The 8,231-nt window shown below is 52.7% G+C and overlaps 1 protein-coding gene across 2 annotated transcripts in view; it reads left to right on the top strand.

Annotated features, from left to right (window-relative positions):
- Window positions 1-878: 878 nt before the first annotated feature.
- Zhx2 (zinc fingers and homeoboxes 2) overlaps window positions 879-8,231 on the top strand; it is a 148,827-nt gene continuing 141,474 nt past the window's right edge. The window contains exon 1 of one of the 2 annotated variants that reach the window (XM_060389405.1): window positions 879-953. The gene's annotated coding sequence lies outside the window, so the exon portion shown is untranslated. Of the gene's footprint in view, window positions 954-979; window positions 1,335-8,231 lie in introns of those variants that run through there. The other variant, XM_021645256.2, reaches the window with a different exon arrangement.

Here is an 8,231-nt window from a genome sequence, read left to right as displayed (position 1 = left end):
CCAGCATGGGCGCTGCGGGCGTGTGCACGTCTCTCCTCCCCCGCACCCCCCATCTGAGAATCCCTGCCAGCGAGGGCCAGACACGTTCAAATCCGCTCCCCCGTTGCCTGTCTGTTGATGGGGCTCGGACGGGGGGAAAAAAGTTTGAAGATCTTGAACCAGACTCGAGCCCAGGCGCGAGCGGAAATCCCCAACAAAAGTGATCTAACTACTTGGAGTGGTTACGTAAGGAGGGGCGCATCCTTCCCCGCCCTATTCCGGGAGTCAAATGCATTTCACACAAACAAACAACAACAACAACAAAAAACTTTTAAAGTAGGTTATTATTTTCTCGAGCCGGAAGGGGAGGAAAAAAAACAATAACCCGCAGGCAGAGCCCAGGGCGCGTGACGACCCCAGCGCGTCCCGCCCCCGCGCACCGCGGGAGGACCCGGAGCCCCCGGGGTGCCGCCGAGCCCCAGCGCCCCGCGGGTCCCACGGGTCCGCCACTCCACGTGGTGAGGATCAACAGTTTGCCGAGCTCATCAGTGACACCTTGAACTTTTCCTACCGAAAGCGGGTACTGCAGCGGGAGGCTCGGCGGCGGCCGCGCGCAGGGTCGCGCTCGGGGCGTTTCGGGGACCTCTCGCCCGCGCCTCCCCCCACATCCCCTCGCGGAGATCCCGTCCAGCCCGGCCCCGGAGCAGACTTTCAAGTCCATTCACTGCCCCCCCCCAAAAAAAAGCCCCCGTCCGGCCACTCATCGGAGCTTTCAGGGGCGCCTCCCCCCCACCCAATCCCGGCCCGCAGCTCCCTCCTAAAAAAAAAAAAAAAAAAAAAAAAAAAAATGACATTTTGCGGGCGCCCGCCGAGGGGCCTGAGTCTCACTTTGTAACTTTCTGCGGAACCCGAGCCCGGTGGCAGCTCCGGCGGTGGTATCGTATGCAAATACGCATGCTGACGTTACAGATCATGTGGGTTTTGGCGTAGATTACCCACTGATCGAGGCATTTCCCCCCCCTTTTTTCTTTTTTTTTTTTCTTTTCTTTTTTTTTTCTTTTTCTCTTTCTTTTTCCTTTTCTTCTTTCTTTCTTTCTTTTTTTTTTTTCTTTCCTGCTTTGAAAAAATTTCCTGCCAGCCGTCCTCCGCACGGGGGGTCTTCAGGGTGTCTGTCTGTCTGTCTGCCAGGCTGGCTTTCCCCCACCACCGCCACCTCTTTCCCACGGAGCCCGAGCCGGGCGCCGGGTGGGGAGTGGGGAGTGGGTGGGGGGAGCCAGCGGAGTTCCATTTTGGAACGCTCGCGCCCGGTCTCCGCGTTCCCAGCCCGGGTCCCCGCGTTCCCAGCCCCGGCACAGGTAAGAAACTTCGCCCCGGCGCGGAGCTCCCGAGCGGGCAGCGCCAGCCCCGAGCCCGACCCGCCGGGCGCCCGCCACTCCAGCCCAACTTTCCCACCGCCGCCGCGGCTCCCGAGGACGCGTTGTTAATGGGACTTGGCTGGGCTCGGGGATGGGGCTGCGCGGGAGAGGGGGTGTGCAGGCTTCTTATTTTTATTTTATTATTTTTTATTTTTATTGCGGGGTAGAGGAAGACGCGGGGTGACGGGGAAGGGGAGGGGGAGAGACGGGAGATTTTTTTTTTTTTTTTATGAAATAGTTTTGATTACAAGTTTGGATAAATGGAAGCCAGGCCGAGGAGGAGGAGGAGGAGGAGGAAAAACATGTCTACGTTTCCCTATGTCGACATAAGCCACAAAAAAATATGGCGTCCGCTTTCGACAGGGCGTTACGTAGACCCGACTCTGTTTTTTATTTATTTATTTAGTGGCCGGCTCCCTGCCTTGTTGGCCAAACTGCGGCGCTTTGTGCGAGCCGGGCAGGTCCCGCGGGGACTCCACCGGGACGCGGCCCCGTCTCGGCGCTTTTTTGGGGGGCAGGCTGGGGAGGGGGGGCTCGCGTGTGGCTGTTCCCCTCCCTCCCCCGCTCTCCCCTCGGCTCTCCTCTCCCGGTGACGATTCGCCGTAATGTGGTGGCAGGAAGCATGACGCCGTGTTGAGGCTGCCTCTCCTCCCGTCGCTCCCGGTGGCTGCGGGCGGCGGGCGGGCGCGCGGCGCGGGCGGGCGGGCGACCTGCGGGCAGGGCCTGAGCGCGGCGCTGTGCCCACGCCCCGCTCAGGTGCGCGGGGCCGGGGGCGCGGGGGGCGCGCCGCCCCGGGGGTCCCTGCAGTCCCCCGGCCGAGCCCGGGTCTCCCGCCCGAGTGGCCGTGGCGGGTTTTTTTATTTTTATTTTTTCCAGTACGCCCCACAAGAGGTTAATCATTGCTGGCGTTGGAGCGTCTTTGTGGCTTCCCCCAGGACTTGGTTTCCTGGGCTTTGCAAACTTGCCCTTTCCCTAGCAGCTTTGCGGGAGGCTGCGAAGACCGAGAAGCTCGGAAAGTTGGAAAGCCGGAGCATCACAGGAACGTCTCTTTGGCCTCCTGGCTGGGCAGAGCTCCGGAGGTGGTGGAGGAGGATGAGGAGGGCTTATCAGACCCGGTGGGTGGGTGGGGGAGACCTGTCGCGGTAGCCAAGTCGTGATTTGCCCCGGCTTCCACCTGACTGGTTGGCTTCAAAGCAAGTGGGGTCTCTGAGTTGCACCGTTCAGGGTGGCCTGTTTTGTTGGGGGCGGGGAGGAGGAGGGAACACCCCTCCCTCTTCAGAGTCACTGCTCAGCTGAGGCCCCAGGCATCACTGTCCTTTAGGGCCCAGAGTTCTCCATTTGCTGCTCTCTGAAGGTCTCTCTTTCTGGAAGTGAGCAGCTCCTCAGATCTGAGGCCAGCCGTGCCCGTTGAAGCAGGACTTGGGAGATAGAAATTCCTCCCTGTGACCCCGAAGTGGTTTGGACTTCCCTCAACAAGCCTCTTAAAACACTCTGTGCGTGCTGGCTCTGTAGAGTAGAGCAGAAATTAATGCCACAGAAGTGAAGAGGGTGAGAGTCTGAGCACTTGGGAGACTTAAGTCAGAAGGTGATTTTTTTTTTTTTCGTTTGTTTCTGAGGCCCTCCAGTTTAAGCAGTTCAGGCCCAGGGCAGTAATGTCAAAAAGCATTTGGATGACGGCCAGGTGAAATAAATATCTTGTTAAATGCCCTGTTTGATGGTAAAAATAGACGAATGGGGCCAACATAAAGGTTTAAGTTTAAAGCGAAAGTCACATAAAGCTGTTTACAACTTGTTCTTTTAAGGCCTGGGGAAAATCTAAGAAGAGGGTTAAAATCTGTCCATGACAATAATCAGGCCTGTTGTGGTATGGAAATATTGTCACCGTTTAGATACTTCGCTCCACCACTGCTCTATGAACTTGTACCTTACTTTCTAACAGTGCTTGATGTCAACTGAGGATTCACCTTAGCAGATAATGTACTTCCGGGGAAAATTCAGAAGGTCAAAGCTTTAGGATAAATCAGTGACTCATCATTGAGACTGAGAGAGACAGAGAGAGAAGTCGCATACACTGAAGACATTGAGTTCCCAAGTTGAAAACAGAAGATCTTGACTTGCCCAATGACCACCAGGTCCCAAGGCATCAGGTGGTTACAAGGACTCTGTGCCTTTAACAACACTGGGTGAAAATCCTGTTGGTGATCTTAAGCGTTGCTAGAGTATCTAGGCCTGCTGGGTGGCTAGCACGGTTTACCCACAAGCCAATGATTATTATTGTCTTCAGATTCTTGTTGAGGAAACTGAGGCTCGTGGAGGTGAGGCAAGCTTGGCCAACCCACGGGATGCAGTGCAGAGTCTGTGTCAGAGGCCAGACTGACTTCATAGCGTCCATCTCTGGTGCAAGGAGGTCGTTACGATGACAAACCAAAGGGTCAAGTGCAAACAGGGCTGAGAGCAAGAGCTACTGCCCTGGGTCTCCACTCAGGAATTCATCTGGATTTCATTTGTTCATTCATTTATTTGGAGACTCGGCGTTGATGTATTTCTTCATTCGACAATTAAAACGTTCCAGATACTAATAAGAGCCCACAGTCATTGCTTTTATATGCCAGGCACTATCCTAAGGACTTACGAGTAGACTCTTTTGTCTTCATGACAACTGGAAGATAGAATGGCTCTCATTCTCTAGAGACGAAGAAGCGCAGGCCCAGAGAGGCTAACTCACTGGTGCTAGACCAAACAGCTCCTAAGTCTAGTGTCAGCACCCACAGCATGGGTCCCCCCCCCCGCTGCTGTGGGACAGTGTACTGCAGCAGACAGTGTGGTGGTGCTGGGGGGCCTCGGCACAAAGCTTTACCCCACGCTAATGGAGATGCTGATGGGATAAAGACCCCCTACCTTCTAGGAGTTTGAACAGACAGTGGGAGTGCTCATTAGGCCCAATCAAGCAGAATTAAGTAAGTGCTGTAATTGAGGAAAGCAACCATTGTGGACACATTGTGTGTGTGGGGGGGTGTGGATTATGCTGCCCTGAGGGGCTCATGGGGAATCTCCTGGAGAGGATGGCATTGAAGCTGACCCGTGAACGAGAAAGAACGATGCCTGGGTGAGGTTGCACAGGATAGCATCGATTCAGCTGCTAGCAACAGAAATTCTGAAGGCCACGTGACTTATCCAGCTGGGGCATTTTTTTTTGGGGGGTGGGGATCAGATGCTGTGTCTTTTTGTTCTGCCACTCCTACCCGGTGGGTCTTGGGCCTGAGGTTTGAGAAGGAGCATGCACTGTCTCCAGGCCTCAGAAAGAACCTGTGATGGGTGGTGACCCAAACGTGACAGGGAGAGGTGATCAAGTGTTTTCCACTCAGGCACATTGCTGGCGTGAACATGATGGGGTTCGGCTTACAAGGCGGAGGGAGTGAATAACAGCTGGAGTGTCTGAATTCTCAGATAGGGTGGGAGTGAGGGTCCTGAAAGCTGTCTGCAGCCTGGGAAGCGGAGAAGGGGGTGCACAGAAATTCTGTTGTACGGGATGATGACGGCGTCAGGTTTCACTCTCTGTAGAGGTGGTTAGTCTTTACCCTGTAGGTGCCAGGAGCCATGGCAGGCTTCTGGGTGGGGACTGTCATGTATGTAAGGAAGCCTTTGTTAAGACAAAGGCTACAGCAGTGCACCTGGTACAGACGATCCTGCTCGGTTCTCACCTGACACAGAATGAGGTTAAGGAAATTTTCAGACGGGGGCCAGTGTTGTCTCAGGGAAAAAAAAGATGACAAAGTACAATGAAGAGGTAAGGACAGAGAAGAGATAGTCTTTACATCCTGCCAATGAGATTCTAAAATTAAGTCCTTTTACTGAAGATACAGACAGGAGAGTTTGTGGAACTCCCTAGCCTGAATCAGTGATCTCTGAGTTCAGTGAGAGACTGTGTCTCAAAAAATAAAGTGGAGAGTGACTGAGGTCGGTGCCCAACATCTCCGACCTACACACACACATACACACACACACCGCTCCCCAAAACCAGCAATCCAAAATTACTTTGAGGCACTTCAGCTGTCCCAGGTGCTAAGTAGCTCTCTTTTCATAGTAATTCAGTTCATGGGGCAGAGGCAACTGGACAGGGGACTTTACCAGTTAAGCACTTCATTGTCTTCTTCCTGGCCTCAGTTTTTCCTGAGTCCTAGTCACAGCTCTGCCCCTTACCAGTAGAATCGCCTTAGCCTTGTCCCTTCTCAGAAATGCTTTAAATCAAGAAGACGGTGAGAGTGGGCCCCAAAAATGTAGCAGCTTCCACACCCAGGAGACCTCCAGCAGGAGCCAAGCTCTCTGATTCTCTTTGCTCAAGCACTGTTGCTTGAACAGAGTTACCTGCCTCTCTGAACCTTGGGCTTTGTTTTATTTTATTTAAAGCAAAACCACTTGTAGCTGCCACGTGGGTTACTGTGAAGCTTTAAAAGTTTGTGCACTGCACCTGACACATTATCGGACTCAACAAACCAGCCCCACCACCCTCCTTGTGTTCTTGTAATTAACACGCTCCACGTTAATCATCCACCAGGGACCCTGCCTGTCCCCATCTCACTGTGTCCTCCTCAGCCCAGTCCTCTTCCCAGAACACAGGCACTCGTTCTGTGGCAAATCTGAGTGGCCACAGCAATGAAAATTCTGTGACTAGAGGCTGCTGCCAATCAGGGGCCCATCCTGTGTGGAACCGTGGTCCATACCCAGGGAGAGCAGTGCTGAGGACCACACTGCTAGTTCACAGGCAGTTCACTGCTGTTCACTATCCACGGTGTTAGAACCTAGGTGGACATTGTGTTAGAACCTAGGGTTATTGTGTGTAACCGATAAAGTGGTTTTCTTTTGAGCTGGGGAAAAAAAAAGGAGTAAGATAAGGCAATGTGGTACTGTTTCTCCTCCCCATCCCTTCTTTAAAGCCCCCGCCCTATGTTGAGCAGGTTGTGATATTAAAAACATCCTCCTACAAGCTGTTTCCTGTTCTGCACTCGTAGTCGTGCATTTAAGAGAGGTTGATTGGCAATGGTGTGTGTGTGAGAGAGACCCCCACACACACCAAGGAGCAAAGCAGTCTTAACAATGCTACATCACTGTTCACCCAAATTTCCCCCAAGAACAGAGAAGGACAGGGCCAGAGCCAGGCTCCCTGTGGCTCTGGGTTGATAGTTTACCTACTAAAAACCTCAACTTACACCCCTTCTTCTTCCTCTCCTCCCCTCCCGCTCCCCACTGCAGTTCCTAATACAAGACTGTTCCTGGAGATTAAGTCTAGTCACACAGTGTCTCATAGCAATAGCATTTAACACAGAATGCAGTCTGCAGTGAATGAAGTCTGCGTAATATTGATCCACAGGAAGTTCGATAGTAAGGAGTGTGGCCCAAGTGTTAACTTCAAAGCAAGAGGGTTGTCGTCTGCCTCTGGAGTGCACAGGGTTAGTGCAGGATGGAAGAGTTACAGGTCTACGTTGCATTCACCTTATAGAAGGAACCAGCAAAAAATCTGGGGGAAACCATTTGCCATTCCGTTTGGGGAACTGATTCTTTTGTATCCTTGGGGCACTGGTGTGGCCAAATGAAGTTAGCTACTTCTTTGTGAAGGGATCCTTCCTGTTGGGGGTCTCAGGATCCACTTGTGAAGGAGGAAAGCTGTGGACAGCATGGCCTGGCCTGGCTGGTCAGTTATGACTAGAAGGCCCTGAGTACAGATTCTGTTCGGTCTGCTTGGATGCCTGCAGCTGCTGGGCTCTAACACATCTGCAGAAAGTGGAGGGGGCCCTAAAATGTCTAAGTTGAAGAGCAGGCAGCATGCATGCATGAATGCATCAGCCGCACACAGGTGACGGTATTGCAGACCGATTTGAGAAAAAAAAAACACTCCTCAGTGGGCCAGCTCTACTCCCACAGCCTTGCCACCGGCTCTGGTTGGTGCAGCTGAACAAATGCAGAGCTACCCGCTCACCCAGACACACCTCAAGCCCACAATTCAGTTCATCTGAAGAACGGCAGTGGCTGCTATGGGCTGGACCCTGGGTTGAAGGCTTCCCCTTTATTCTGCCGCTCAATCCGAGCAGGAGGGGTGAATGGAGAGCTATGTATGGTCCCACTGTAAAGACAGGAAAGCGAAGCTCAAAGCACTGAAGCCCTGGCTCGAGAACACAGAGGGAAGGTAGGAGAGTCAGGTTGCTAACTCAGATCAGTTTGTTTCCAGGGCTTTCAAACACTCGGGCAGAAAAGCTGCAAGCCAGCCTGTAAGGACATGCGGGGAAAAGGGTTGGTTTATACACACTTTGAAACTATCCATCGGGTGGTTTTATTCCACTGCTGAGGTTTAGGGAATGGGCCAGTCCGTGTACCTGTGTGGATACATATAGGAATATGGTCAGAACTTAGATTCTACTTTTTCACTTCTAACCTGTACAGCCCTGCCACCTCTGACAGTGTCTATCACAGAGGCTCCCTAGGGGCACTCTACCCTTCCCTTGACCTGGACAGAAAGAATCCCAGTGAGCCAAAGCTGGAGAGGAACTGGGGCCTCCAGGATAGACACACAGCCTTGCTGGCCAATGAGGGAGGAGGGGTGGAGGCAGCAAGTATGGGGGTGGGGTGGAGAATAGCTGTGTTGCTGTTTTTATACAATAAAAGAGGATCATTGTAATTGGGAACCTTTGAATCATAACACGTCTGCCCATGGCTCTCTCCAGCTGCAGAGCCATTTAGTTAAATAGCACACAGAAAACTCCTTTCAGCTGATATTACATTCCCGCTGTTCTTAAAATATAAGACGAGGCTGAATCGCTCTAACGACAAAGCATCTCAGGCTCC

The sequence above is a fragment of the Meriones unguiculatus genome, chromosome 8, assembly GCF_030254825.1.
Source record: "Meriones unguiculatus strain TT.TT164.6M chromosome 8, Bangor_MerUng_6.1, whole genome shotgun sequence".
Lineage (NCBI taxonomy): Eukaryota > Metazoa > Chordata > Mammalia > Rodentia > Muridae > Meriones > Meriones unguiculatus.
The sequence above is the reverse complement of the archived record's forward strand: the minus strand, read 5'-3'. Positions and strand labels throughout refer to the sequence as shown.